Source organism: Agelaius tricolor, unplaced genomic scaffold (genome assembly GCF_023055355.1).
Source record: "Agelaius tricolor isolate 1412-34295 unplaced genomic scaffold, bAgeTri1.0.p SCAF_14, whole genome shotgun sequence".
Taxonomy (NCBI): Eukaryota; Metazoa; Chordata; class Aves; order Passeriformes; family Icteridae; genus Agelaius; species Agelaius tricolor.
The window spans coordinates 12,997,864-13,012,233 of record NW_027269274.1 but is presented as its reverse complement, the minus strand read 5'-3'; the positions used below and the strand labels follow the sequence as shown (position 1 = coordinate 13,012,233).

Sequence of the window (14,370 nt, the reverse complement as noted above, 5' to 3'; positions counted from 1 at the left end):
TGTAAAACTATTCAGTTTACCAAAAAGATAGGCAAAACTAACAATTTTGCTGTTTCACAGCATTTCCTAAACCAAAATAGAGCTTTTTTTTTTTTTTACTTTCATAAAAAATGCCAAGTGGATTTTAAGCATGGAGCTTTATTCTTCAGCCAGATGCTATAGGTATACAGATGATCACTAAAGAAAAAATCCACTAATGGCAGATCCCTTCATCACAGATATCTGTCACTGCAAATTTACCAGTTTAATTATAGCATCCAAGAATGCTTGTGCAGTTGTTTTTGTCACTAACTACATATCCTGAGGTGGTGCTGAGTTAAAAGCTTTTGAAGGAACATCCTTTACTCACAGCTACCTGTCCAGCAGCTCCATCCCCACAGCACAGCAGAGCTGGTCATGCCTTTGGCACAGCGCTCATGGGGTCATACATGACTGGGCTTTGATAGTCATGCTGTGCCCTTCTACCCTGAAAGAAGGAATGCAACTCATGTACCAGTTAATTTCCTGTATTTTATAATTTAGATATTCTCTTAATGCTCAGTTTCATGCTGTAATATTAATAATTACTAACTGATTTATGAGGAATTAAAAAAATCAATCTGTAAGCTTCAAGAAACTTCAGATTTGCCATTGGATATTTCCAGACCTTCTGTATCCAAACTGAGGGTATAGAGCAGGAATGCAGACTAGAAATTGAAAACAGATAAGTGCTTTCCTTGTGAAGGACACAAAAGCAGGGAAGGATTTAGATGGCTCTGTGATTGGCATTGTTTCAGTGCTACAATAAATCATTCCTGGTCTCATCCAAATTTAAAGTTGCCAAATGCTGTTTTTTATTTTTTAACTAGTATAGTATATTCTTAAGTCATGTTGGGAATTGATTTAGTAAATAATTAAGTGTAACTAAGGAATTCAGCAACTTCAGCCACCTTCAATTTTTTTTCTTTTCTGGTTGAAAGAAAAAACAATTACTATACTCTGTATAACTCCTGAATCTTAAAATTAATGTAATCTAAATTACTCAATGCTAAATAAATATAAATGCATTTCATACATAGGCATTTTGTAGCAAATACATTTATAAACATTAAGTAACAATTATATTTCAAGTTTTTCATTGGTGATAAGTTCTAATTAATTGATGAAACAGTTACTCTAGAGAGCCCTTTAAATTTCCATTCATATTTCTTTATTAAAAGATGTGAAATACTTGGAATCTTGTAAGAGGCTTTTATCAAATCTCATGTACAGTGGGGGAGAAGGTCATATAAAATGGACCTTCTTTCAGGTATCAGCAAGATTCACTTTTTATTAACTATTTTATTTAAGGTATGCAAGTGAAAAGGTTTAGGTCTGACTGATGAAACATTTCTGTACAGTCTGTATTGAATAAAGACTCATTACTGAAAACGTTGCCTGAAATTACACACATTGATTTTGTATGTTGGGTAGTGAGGAGTTGTTGGGAAGATGCAAGGCTTCAGTGATCAGAGAAATTCCTATAAGGGTGTATACGTGTAAAATGATTCTAAATTCTTTACAGGAACAGTAAATCTCTCAATATGAGGATAAGGGGAGGTGCTGAAGTTCTGACTGGCATAAATAACAGAAAGCAAAAACTGGAAAAAAAACCCTAAAAAATACAGTAAAAATAAACGAGGGAAAAAAGATATTAAACACTAGGAAATATGAATATCTGACAAAAATCACGACAGGGCAAGCTTTGGATTAGACTTCTAGAAAGCCCAATTCAATCAAACAACAGTTGTCAAACTGGAAGCTGACACGTCAGCCATGTCCTGTCCAATGCTGTCCATCATGGGAACGACTTTACCATTTTATAAGGCAGTGTGAAAAATTCCCTCAGTAAGGAACCATAGTGGAAATCTTGGCCCTCTCCTTTCCCCCCCTTTTGTTATTTACATTAAAATAATGCCCAGAGGCTGTAAACAGGATTGGAACCTGGAAACGAGTTCTGACAGCTCTTTGCATGGTGTTGTCTAAGCTTGCTGAACTGGCATGTGTACACAAATGAACATGTTTGTGTACACACACCAACACAGCAGCCCTGCTCCCTGCACATGCTAACACACAGGCCTTCTTTGCACACCCATGACTTTACACTACCAACATCACAGAGAAAGACATGTTTTTGTATCCTATAAAATGCAATGACCTCTTGGTCCGTAGGTGGGCTGAGCAGACAATTATTTTATTTAAAAAGCAACCTAGCACAAAATCATCTGAGACCTTCTAGTTTTGTAAGCAAAGTCCACAGTACTCACAGGAATAGATACCACATACATTTTAGCATTAATTATTTTCCTCACTCTTCTCCATTTTATACATTCATTATATATAAAGACAATATCAAATTACACTTCTTTGCTTATTATCTGACCAGTATTTTGAACATGGGATAAATTAGACATATTTTTCTGCTACTTTCTCATTGCTGAGCCCCTGTAGCAAATACTTGATAAAGACTAAGGTAAAAATCCGATAAATAGGATTTTTTACTTACACCTCATGTGAGAAGACATGAATTCCCAGCAGCTCTGTTAACTAGGCACATAAGAATTCCCTTCAGTTCTGTCCAGAATTACAGAGCATTATCTTCTGCTGTGGCTATCAAATCCATGGATATTCTTAGCCTGGACACACACTCCCTCTGTAAATCACTTTGCACCTTGTGACAATTTAAGTTTTATATCTGTGTCTGCAATCTGAAGGGGAGGGAAGGCAAAAAGATAAATCTATATTATATCTATCTTAGTTCCATGATGAGACCTCTGCTAATTAGGTCTTCCCCAATCATCACCTCCCTAATTGGCATTTTTCTAGTATCAGGAAGAGACACCCAAGATTTAGATGCCTGATGCTGCATAAAAAGGCCACCAATAATGCACAGCCCTGTGCCAGCAGGGCAGCATCTATTAACAGAATTTCCTCTTGTTTTAAAAACAATGTCTAAGCAATGAAGTACTTATAGTTTCAGAAGTGAAAAAAAATTGGGGGAAGAAAAGAAGCAGAAAAATTGTTACAGGTATTTTCTAAAAAGATAAATGTTCTCCAGTCAAATGGATGTCAGATTAGGAAGACAGAAAAATAAGTTTTGTACCAAGGGAAAACTCTGAGCCCAGACGACAAACACTTGTTATTCCATAGGCAGAATATTCCAAGATAATTTCTAGTTTAAGATGTATAGATTAAGATTTCAGAGTTACAATATACTTCAGCTTTCTGTAGGGTTTTTATTTTGGGGTGTCTTGGTTCTACAAGGACTAGGAAAATACATTTAAAACACTTCAGCATCTCTTTCCTTCTTTCTGTCTCTTGTTCTCTGCAATTTTTTTTTCTAATCCTGTAATATTTGCCTCATGCTCCTTTTTCATTCTCTATGGAGCCATATCTTCTGGAAGAGCTTACCTGCTCGACCATTATTAAAAAAAATACTACAGAATTCAAAACAATATTTTTCAACTAGGTACTAATAGATTTATTTATGCATTCCTTCATTCCTTTCAAGCAAAATCTGATTTGGCCCTACATCTTATGTTTCTTAAAGATAAATAGGGCATTATTAAAAAAAGTTCTTGTTTAGGCATAAGCCAAATGCACCTTGGTGAATACGACAACAGTTCTTATTTATGCACAAGTAAATCAAGGCTGTATTTGCACTATACACTTTTAAAGGTTTTCTGACATCATGAGTTAAACTGATACTGTTAATTGTTTAGGAAAGATGAGAAATTTTCAGCTCTTTGATAATATTTTATGGTGAATGACATTAACTTACTGACTTTGATGGTTGTACCTCTTGTTCAAGATAAACATTTCTAAATATTTTTACTGAGAATGTGTTCCAAATAAATTTATCTAGCACTACATTTTATTCATCAATAGAAGTGTTAGGGATTAGAAGCTCATGATGTAGCCAATAGAACTGTTTGTCTAAAAATCTACCCATCTTGAATAGAGAAAGAAAGAATGAGGGCAGGATGGAACACTTCTTTGGTTATCTAGAACTGGATATATTTAAACTAAAGGGTTTTTTAATAGCTTCTCAGGCTTTGATTTATTTCACATTTAAGGGGTTTTTTTCCCATACCAAATATGTCTGTTAAAGAAAAAGAAAGATTCTTGAAACCCTCCCCTGCAAGCTTTGGCTGAACACAGTTTTCAATTTAGGAGCAGGTGACAGTGAGGTATCTCCCAAGGGCAGAGTATTTAGACTTCTACAGAACTAAACAACCCTGTTGTGATGAAAGGTGGACATTCCTCAGTGCTGGGATCAAATGAAAACATTGGTGTTTCACTAAACTTTGTGATTGACAATGTTAAGAGTATCACAAGAACCATTAAACATTTATCATCGCATCCTGAAAATTACATTTAGACAAGGGAAAGAGTTACATAAAGCAAACAATCTTGCATAGAGTAAAAAAAAAAAAAAAAAGCAGAAACTTCTTAAAAATGGATGGATATTAAAGAATGATGCCTCTTTGCAATAACCTGTCAGCAATAATGGGTTTCCATAAACAGGAAATGGTATTTTAAAAATAGGAACAGATTATTATCATTTCTGATGACAGAAACTGCATACTTTTTTTTCTTCTGATTATGTTCAGTGCAAAGTCCATCAAGCTGAGCACTTTCACAGACCAAATAACAGGAAACTGTAAGGTCAGAAGAGAACAGTGGAAGTTTCTGTAACACAACTGTGGCAGAAGTTGTGGCCACTGGAGATCGGTAGGAAAAGGCTGAAGAGGCAAGAGAAATGATGTAATCTGAGAAAGTGAGGTTTTAAGTTTGGAAAAAGAGGGTTTGAAGAGCCTGCAGTTACTAATGAGGAAAGAAGGGAAAAGATTGAAAAGAAACCAAATGAGCCTGAAACTCTGGAAGGAATATTGCAACTGGAATAGGCAGTCGAGGGAAAGGAGCTAAGAGAATGAAGAGTCACTAGAGGCTCTAAGAAAAGAGACACTGAAATCCTGAATACAAAATTTTAAAAGGGCAAATCTGGGAAAATAAGGATAAGGTGCTTCCTTGAATTAGGAAGACAAAGTTGAATATGAGCCATGTCCATGCAAGTGTTGAGATATTAGTAACTGGAATATTGGAACACTTTTCATTTAGAAAATTTCTCTTAATGACATGAGGCTGATTGCCTTTGACAGGAGGGGCTGGCAGACAAAAAGCTCTCGGTACTCAAGAGGACAACTAGAAGACAAATTTGGGAGAGATAGCACAGCTCATGATTACTTGGATTTCAAGAGTGTAGAAATGATGAAAAAGAAAATAGAAAGTGATATTCTTGTTCTCTAGACTTTCCTATAAAGTCTAGAACAGGAAGCTTCTATATTTTAGAACAATGTCTTACACATCTTAGAGGTACTAAGCAACATGAAAATTAGCTAAAACAGATCAATTTTAGGAACATATGCCACTTTTTAAATTTGCATTTAGCTGCCTAGAGAAACCCTTGCTATAAGAGGAATTGCCCTCATCTGTTTTGCAAAACACCTTTTCCAGAAGTGAAGCTTGGTCTCATTGAAACATAGATAAATATTTGTGTTCAGATGATGAATTCACTTGCTTGTTCAAAAGATTCATTATTTGATTCTGCATCTCTAAGAAAAACAAATTTGCACAAAGGTTTATCACTACTCCATTTCAATAGTGCACAGAAAACTGAAACTGTTGGAAATGCACAACTGTGCTTTATGCAACAAAAGCCTATTTATAAATTATGACTCTATACACAATATGCCTTGGGGATTGTTCCTGTTCTAATCAAATACTTTTGCAAATTTCTTGCCAAGAACTGAAAAAGTATTTACCTGTAATAGTAAGGTGAAAAAATGATACTATCAGGTAAAATTTGTTTTCACATACACTGTGGATGTTTTATTCACTCACTAGCCAGCTTCTAAAGGTTCCACAAAAAATTAAATCACATAGCTTAAATATTTGTCTGCAAATAACACTGGTTAAATAACTCTGCAACATCTGGTTTCCTTTTCTGTTTGCTATTTGAGAGCTTTTTCTGAGTATAATTAATCCTTATAAAATGGGAATAAAGCAAGTTATTGTCTTTTGGAAACTGATGAAGTACATTACAACTACAGAGAAAGGGACTGTACTTCATTCTGCACAGCAGAGTTAAGATGCCCACAAAGAGGAAAAAAAAGTTTATGTTCATGTGAAAATGGTACTTGGAGCTTAGAAGTCTAGATTCACTTAACAAATTTAGTAAAATGAAGTACTTAAAGTAACCACAAAGCTGAAGTGGAGAATTTCAGCAGAAGGACAGTTTGAAGAGTTGGAAAATAAAAGCACAGACACACATGACAGGACAGTTTCTGTCTGCCTTGATTTTCCAGGGCTCTGTGCCAACACAGACTGAATTTGTGGGCCAGTACAGATAATCAAAGTGGGAGAAAAAACCCAACATGTGAATGGTGCTTCTATGGGAGCTCTGGTAACGTACACAAGTATTTGCATGTTCATGACAGTATTGATCTAAGATCAAAAAAAAAAGGTTTTGTCCTCCCTGTATCTGTCTGTCTGCACAGGAGAACAAAGCCACACTCCTAAGAAATCATCTTTGAATTGAGGATTCATTACTGTAACACTTCAACCAGCAGACCTTGACAGGGCAGCTCCAAACCAAGCTGTTTAAAAAAAATCTACATCAAAAAAAGTCTTTATTATGTTAATTACAGTAGGCAAAACTAACATATCCCAATCTTTCTTTTAGAAATCAAAAAAACTCTTGCCTTTGTTCTCCATAAACATAGGTTTAACATAAAAAGGTCAACCAGAGGCAGTGAATCTTGTTGAAAATACTGGTCTACCTCCTGTTTCTGTTACACATGAAAAAAAAAAACACCACTAAAGAAAAATTAGAACCAAAATTAAATTTAGTAAAACAGTCTTTCCTACTTGTGCAGTTGAGGCACTTGGTCCACACATAAAAATAAATTAATGAGTGGATTTTTTTCTCCCCTTTCAAATCAACTCTTTCACCTCATCAAAATCACCAAAGGAGATTCATGTTGATCAGCTACTTACATATTCATAATGCATAATAAAATATTATCTACTTTACATTTCTGTTTTGGGGCTTGTTCTGATTTTGCTTTGTAAACACAAAGTCCTACATTCATAACTTTCTTTGTGACCTTTTATAATCAAAGCTTATTTTACAATTCAACAAGATATTACCTACAAAAGGATTCAGACTTTATGGAAGAGGCTGGTCCAACCCCTTTGCCATCTACACGAGCAACAGCTTGAACCTCAGACTCCAAAACATAACAAAGAGCATGACCTTTTCAAGAAAACCTCAGCAGGACTCAGGATGTAACCTTGATATCGCTCAGCACCTCTGACTGTACAATGTACATGAAAGAAGAGTGGGTAAAGCACGTAGGAGTCACACAGTCATAACAGACAAAGCACAAATATTCACTGTTCATTGTATTCAGTCTAATAAAACTCTTATTTTGCAACACTCTTCATTGTATCTTTAGAATAGGATCTAGGCCTGCTGCATACCTAGACATGTATTGGACTTTGCTTGCTGGATCAAATTAAAACCATGAATTGGCATCACCAGTTTGGCCAAAATTTATTAACTACTCTAGGTACGCCACATTACACCGTTCCCAAAAATCAGTTTGCTAAAGGAAATCTTCCCAGTGAAAATGTGGGGTTTTTTCAATATGCTTCAAATTTCTGCATTTTTCTGCCTCAATTTGTTATGGAACTATCTTTCATATTATCCCTGCTTTTATTTTCTTTGGTGTTTGTTTTTAAGCAGAGTCATAAATGTATTTCCATTTCATGCTATTTCCAGTTAGGAATAAAATGACGGTACTTCCAAGAAAGAAAATTACCCGGGAATCTGTTCTGCATTTGTAGACAGGAGAGAGGCACTTTGAATGGAGAAGAAGAATTAAATTAGCCCCAGATATAGGGGCTGAATACTAGCCATGTGTTTTTGAAGTGAGTATCTGCAAACCCTTTCCTACAGATCCTTTATAGTCTGAACTTTATAACAATAAAGGTATAATCTGGTAAAAAGTTCGCTGCCCTACAGCAAGCACAAAACACTTTTTTTTTTCCCCCTTCATCCAAAGGAACCGCTGATCTTTGAATAAAATATTTTTACCTTCCCCCACAGCCAGCAGTTTAGAATGAAAGCATATTCCATGTTTAAGATTCTATATTTACTCAGTTTAAATATTTATGGGTGAGATGTATATACAGTATTGAATAAAACAGAAACCAGATTCATTCCTTAATGAGTGAGAAAGAATAAACTTCATATGGGGCAAAAAGTAGTGCTAGAAATTGTCACTGCTTTCAAGTCAGCAGCCACAAGAAATGCTGTCTTCTCAACTACTGTACAAAATAACAAAACCAAAAGCAAGCTTTAGCTTTCCTTCTACATTATCAGATTTTTATGACAAAGGTTAGAATGTTCAAAAATGTGTTTAAATTTATTCAGCTGTTCTCATAGTTTCATGTTTCACTGGGCTGCTACACTGCATTATGTTCCCATATGACTAGATTAAAGCTATCTAACTTTATTAGAAGTTATTAGTCCAGCATCTGAATACTTGTTCAGAATTTTCTTCAGAAAGTATTGACAAGCTGAAAAAGTCAGACTGATTTTATTTGGGTTTTTTTCCAACAGGACATCCATAGTATTTGTCAGATCAGCACTTCTAAAGAGTGCTCTTCCTCCAAAGACTAAAAGTGGTGTTAAACCCAGTTGTAGGAAGACTGGGCAGCCCAAGGCAGAGGTAATGGGATACAGAGACTCTAACCTTTAGGTCATCAATTTAAATTCAGCTCAAGTTGATCATGACCAACACTTCCACATGATGAATGTTTGCTAGCCTGTGTAAAGAAATAGACACAATAAATATTGGTGGACACATTACCAAGGTAACTGATCCCTTTTGGTAATCTCAGAAGAATACCTACACTCTGACAGGCCACCAAACAGCCCTGATTCCTCTGGTTTCATGGAATCCCTCACCACTGCAGGCTCCAAAACAATGTCCTAACCACCATCAAATTACTTCCAACATGTTTTGGAATTTTTTTTTCTTTCATTAAGTGGATATTTCAACCAGAAGTATCTTCAGCAGTGATCACAGAGTTAGCTTACCATAATAAAGTTGAATGTGCAAAGAATACAAAAGGCTATATTGAAAAATGGTGTTAAATTCATTGTTATAACCCAAGTGCTACTTTCAGGCAGATTTGGTTGAACTGTTAAAAGAATGGATATAGGAAAACCAGAAAAACCCAAGACAGCTGACAGGAATAACCAGAGGCATGGAAAGACAGTTCTATATGGAGTCTGAGATTGAGATTTAGTTTAAAGTCCAGATTAACAAATGTTGCCTGGTATGAACATATAAAATAATGATTATTACAGGCATTTCTTCAGAGCCTGGGGGTTATGAATAAAGCTAAGCACAAAGGTTCTTTACCAGCCTATAAGAATTCTGAAGATTCCAGAAGGGTCTTGTTAGTATTAGGACAAATCCTTTCACAATTTTCACAAAAGCAGAGATACCCAACCTATTACAGACAATAGTCCAGTAGTAAAGACAGTTGCCTTGGATGCATTAGATATTCAGCTGGATTTAAGTCTCTATTCAGCTGGATTCAGAAAAGGAAATTGAACCAAAGTCGCATGTCTTAAAGGATAATGCCCTAACTATTAGGCTCTGGGCATTGTAATGCAGATTTCTCTCAAGGTTTCTTTTTGAGAAGTTCAATTTCCAATAAATTATTTATTTGCTATTTGAAATTAAAGCTTTCTAAAGGAATTTTTTTTAAACTACCCTAGACATGAGAAAGGTTTTAGGTTTGATAAAGAAGCAATTTCTATCAAAAACTCTGTTAACTTGGAAAAATCCCTATTAGCTTTAGTATTTCCAAGAGCAGATGCAAAAAATTTCAGACATTTGTACACAATCTTTTTCCTTTGTGGCAACACTAAAAAGAGGATAGCAAGACCATGCCATGAGATCTTTTCCTCACATATCAAGTGATTTAAGGCTGAGGAATCATTGCTACTAGTATACACAAATCAACCTCTCCCATTAAAAAAAAAACAAACAACAAAACCAAAGTATGTAATAAAATTAAAAATGTTTTCATGTAAAATTGATCAAGGGAAAACACAACAGCATTCACACTACTTTTTTTTTTTTTTTACCTAACTCAGAACAAAGTTGGCTATTTTTATAGCTGGGAGGATAAAGTCTTTAATGTGGGCTTTCACTAACATATGAGTCATATTTACAGTGATTTACTTTTACCCTTCCAATCTATAATCTTAGAAGGATGCTGTTCCCAAATGGAATAGCAATTTTCATGTGATTGGAACTATAAGTCTGTTTTTCTTAGCTTGTTCTTCTACAGCTGATCTTGCATTTGACTATTGCCTCCATCAAGATGCTTATTGATTACAACTTTCAGTTATTGTAGCTGCCTTATGCAGGGCTTCCCAAATTACAGTGATTGAAATCAACCAAAGTCATGTAATATAGTTTATCCATAGTTATACAAAAATTTATTCATTTTTGAAGACCTCTACTCATCTCCCAAGTTTACCACTCCACAAATTCTGTGGCAATGTTTTTTCCTCCCCCCTCCTTCTCAGTTTTCCCATTCTGGCTTTCATCCAGTCCTCTCTACCTTTCTCTGTCATCATGTGGGTTACTGCAGTGTGTTTTTTAGCTATTTATCCCAAATTCATAACAGCAGTACCTAAAGACCCCCTTTAACACACCAACTCACACCCACTTTAAAGCAATTAACTCAACACCATGCTAAGCAGTTCCCTGCACCAATGCACACAGAATCATTAGTATGATTACAGTCTTTATCAAATTAACTTCTGTTCACTGGGAAAGGAGAGACATTAATGTTACACTGAGCAAATGGTAGCCCTGCTAAAGCCAGATTATGGGACAGTGAAAGTCCTGTGTGTGGAACCAGAAATGCTGCCAAAGGAACTGCAGCTAAACCATGAACAACGGGGTACAGACTGCATCCTCCCTACTTCAGTGTTCTCCTACTACATAAAAAGTTCCCTTGCAATGAAAATAGACATTAGCACAGCAGAAAAAGACTTGTCTTTAAAACCAACCACCTGTCATGAATATAAGTGCCTATTCCCACCTCCACCACCCCTCTTTGTAATAATATTACAAAGCAGAAATAGATCACGTTTGGATACTAAACTACATGATACATCTACTACCAGGAAAGTAATGTGTAATGAATCACATTATTTCTCCAGAGTTTTAAACAGGTAGAAACAACCATAGAGAAACTGCCAAGGAAATCTACAGTTCCAATTTTATAGTATCTGTAGATCTTCAGAGTAAAAATAACGCACAGATGTAATTTTCAAAATTAGCATTCCTATTAAGAAGAAAAACAGACTCATCCTAGTTGATCTTAGACATTGACTTATTCACCAGAATAATTCCACTGAGGCAGATAAATACATTTGCACGAGTAAGGGCCCGCACTGCAGGATTTAATAAAAACATACATATGGGACAAAAAAAGAGCCTAGGAATTAAGTCAGTAATTTTGACAAACTTTTGTTTCATAACTGCAATGCAGTCAACTTAGTTGGCTATTCCTAAGTTCAGATCTAATACACACTGCTCTGAACAGCATTAATGTCTTCAAAGCAATTTCACTTTTTAAGCTTCAAAACACACTGTTTGTCTCTGGCTCACAACTGTTGATGCACTTCTGAACCACAAATTCTTCTTGTCATCTTGCCTAATTATAACACATTCTTTAAAACTTAACTTTTGTTTGAAAAACAGGTTCATAAAATCTCTCAGTTCTACATTCAAAACAGCTGTTAAATTAAACTAATTAAAAGCCCAAAAATGTTGGAATTCAATGAGGAGAATTTAGACATGTGTAGCCAAAATGATGATCCTGGAGATGTTCCAAACTGGAGATGTCCTACCCCATCCTGGAGATGTTTCTGATGGCCATAAAGGTTTTGATGGTAACACAGGCCAGACCCAGCAGCTGCATCTCTGTTTCAGGCCAGAGTTTACCTGCTCAGCCAGGGTGCATCATCTCATGGCTCAGCTTGTGCCCAGTCCTGTGAGGAGCTGCACAGCTGATCTGAGTTTGACCCACCAGGCACTCTCAAAGCCAGACTAATAAACACCAACCAGGTGGGCTCCCTACAAAATGCTTCAGGTGCTATTTCTTTCCAAAACAGCACATGAGCACCAGTCATTCCCAGCCTGGCAGCAGCTCTGCTCATCCCAGAAGCCAAATCCCCTGGTCCCATTCCTTCCCCACCTCAAGACCCAGCAATGTCCTTTATCAGGATGGACAATTCTGCTCAATTTCAGATCAATCAGCTGGCTACAGGCTGCAGTAAATGCTGGGACAAGGAGAGGGAGATATCAAAGTTCTACCACTGAAGCTCTCTCATTGTACAGAAAATAATTCAAGATTCATTGGGCTGGAGAAAGAACACAAGAGGGAGCAAGAGTCTGTAGCCTAGTGATTTGGGCACTCAGCTGGGAAAAGGAGTCCTGGGCTCCTGGCCTGTGCTCTGTAGAAGGTTCATGCAATTTATCTAACAGCCTTTCAACAATCTAAGTCTTAGCTCAAATCTGGCCATGTTTTCCTTCCTGATCCAAGTCTATAAATAACACTTTGTTTGCAAACATCAACATATCTCCTGTATGCCCCTAATGATAAATTTTAAATAGGAAACATCAATAAAACTGAAATGTGCCAAAATCTGAAAGCTTATTTCATATTCACTTTCCTTTATAATACTTAAAATACAAACAAGAACTTATTTGTGATCAGGTTAAAAATACTATTAAAAATGCAAATACATGGTTTTACCTGTGTCAATAATGCTGCTTTGAACCACTAAATTGGAAGTTATTTTTTCATCTCATCTTTCTCAGGATGAGGTAAGATTTTTAAGAAGTTATAAAAATAGTAATAGCTTTCTAACATCTTTATTCTGCTCAGTTTCTGATTCTCACTTAACAGTATTTTCATTTGCTGGTTCTCATTCCCTAGAACAACAGTGCAATGTCATGCAGGCGACTTTAAATCCAAGCAAGGTTACCCTGAAATTCCCACTCCAACAATTTCATGGACATATTTCTGGTTTTGCTAAACATTCTTTTCATAATAGCTTCATTTTGGGCCTAAGCCTACATAACAGGGTCCCTTTAAATAATATTCCATGCCTTGAAACATATTACAAAAACTGTTATATCAAGGCGAGTTATGCAAGGGCTCTCTATGGTTTTAGCATATTTACTCTGTCACGCCATGTGTGAGACTGCAGCCTCCACAACAAAACCTTTACACACTGAAGTCATTATCTCTGTGAAGTCTGCAACTGGCATTTAAAACTTATTGATGGCCTGGGTATTGGTGGCTCAGTAGGCAGCACTCTTGCCGGAGGCCCAGGAGGTCAGGGGTTCACATTCTGCTCAGAGAACAAGTTGGACATGTTCCAGGTTTGTGTGTGGGCTGCGCTACGCTCCTGAAGGGGCAGTCCTTAGGACAGTAAGCGAAACCTTGGCTTTTTGGGGATATCAAAGTTCTCCCACAAAGGGAGGAGGAAGAGTAAGAAGAAAGTTTAACAAGTGAATGAACACGATCGCGCCGGCTGGGGACCCGGATTTGGTTGTGTGCTAAACACAGAACGGTCCAGCTAGAGTACACTGAACAGCTTTAAAGAAGCTGCCACATTTCAGTCTCTGTGGTCAGCACATGTTCAAGGGAGAGGTACAGACTCCAGGCATGCTCAGTATTAGCCAACTTCTCAACAGCAAACTGACTTTGGGTTCAATTTCACACCACAGAACTATGAAAAATGCATGTGCAGTTTCAGCGAGTGAGCAGTCCAAACAAAAACACTTGAACACTGGAGCAACTTCCACCCATACTATACAATCACTGAAAAAATATCCAGCCAAATACCCAAGTCAAAACCAGCAACACATTTAGAGAATAATATAAATCAAGATTCAACCTGCTCTGGTGTTAAACTTTGATACTTGAATATCCCAGATGTCTCCCTCCTCCTCTTCTTCTTTATAGACAGGTAAAGATGGATCTCTTGAAGGAACTGGGGATCACACTCTAGGCAAAGGTTGGACAGGTGATCAATGTACAGCATGAGATTGTGCCGTGGCTATGTGCCTCCAACAGTGACTGGATCATCTGGTTTAGAAAAACAATTCAAAATTGTAATATTTTCTAAAGCACTTATAAGGGAAAAATTAGCAAAAGGGAGAACATGTAATTTTTATA

General features: G+C 36.5%; 1 protein-coding gene across 11 annotated transcripts in view; it reads right to left on the bottom strand.

Annotated features, from left to right (window-relative positions):
* ERC2 (ELKS/RAB6-interacting/CAST family member 2) overlaps nt 1-14,370 on the bottom strand; it is a 407,180-nt gene that overhangs the window by 43,647 nt on the left and 349,163 nt on the right. For 10 of the 11 annotated variants that reach the window (XR_011681174.1, XR_011681175.1, XR_011681176.1 and 7 more), the window contains one exon: nt 14,090-14,280. The exons of the other annotated variant lie outside the window; for it this stretch is intronic. The gene's annotated coding sequence lies outside the window, so the exon portion shown is untranslated. The remainder of the gene's footprint in view (nt 1-14,089; nt 14,281-14,370) is intronic. 11 annotated transcript variants of the gene reach the window in all.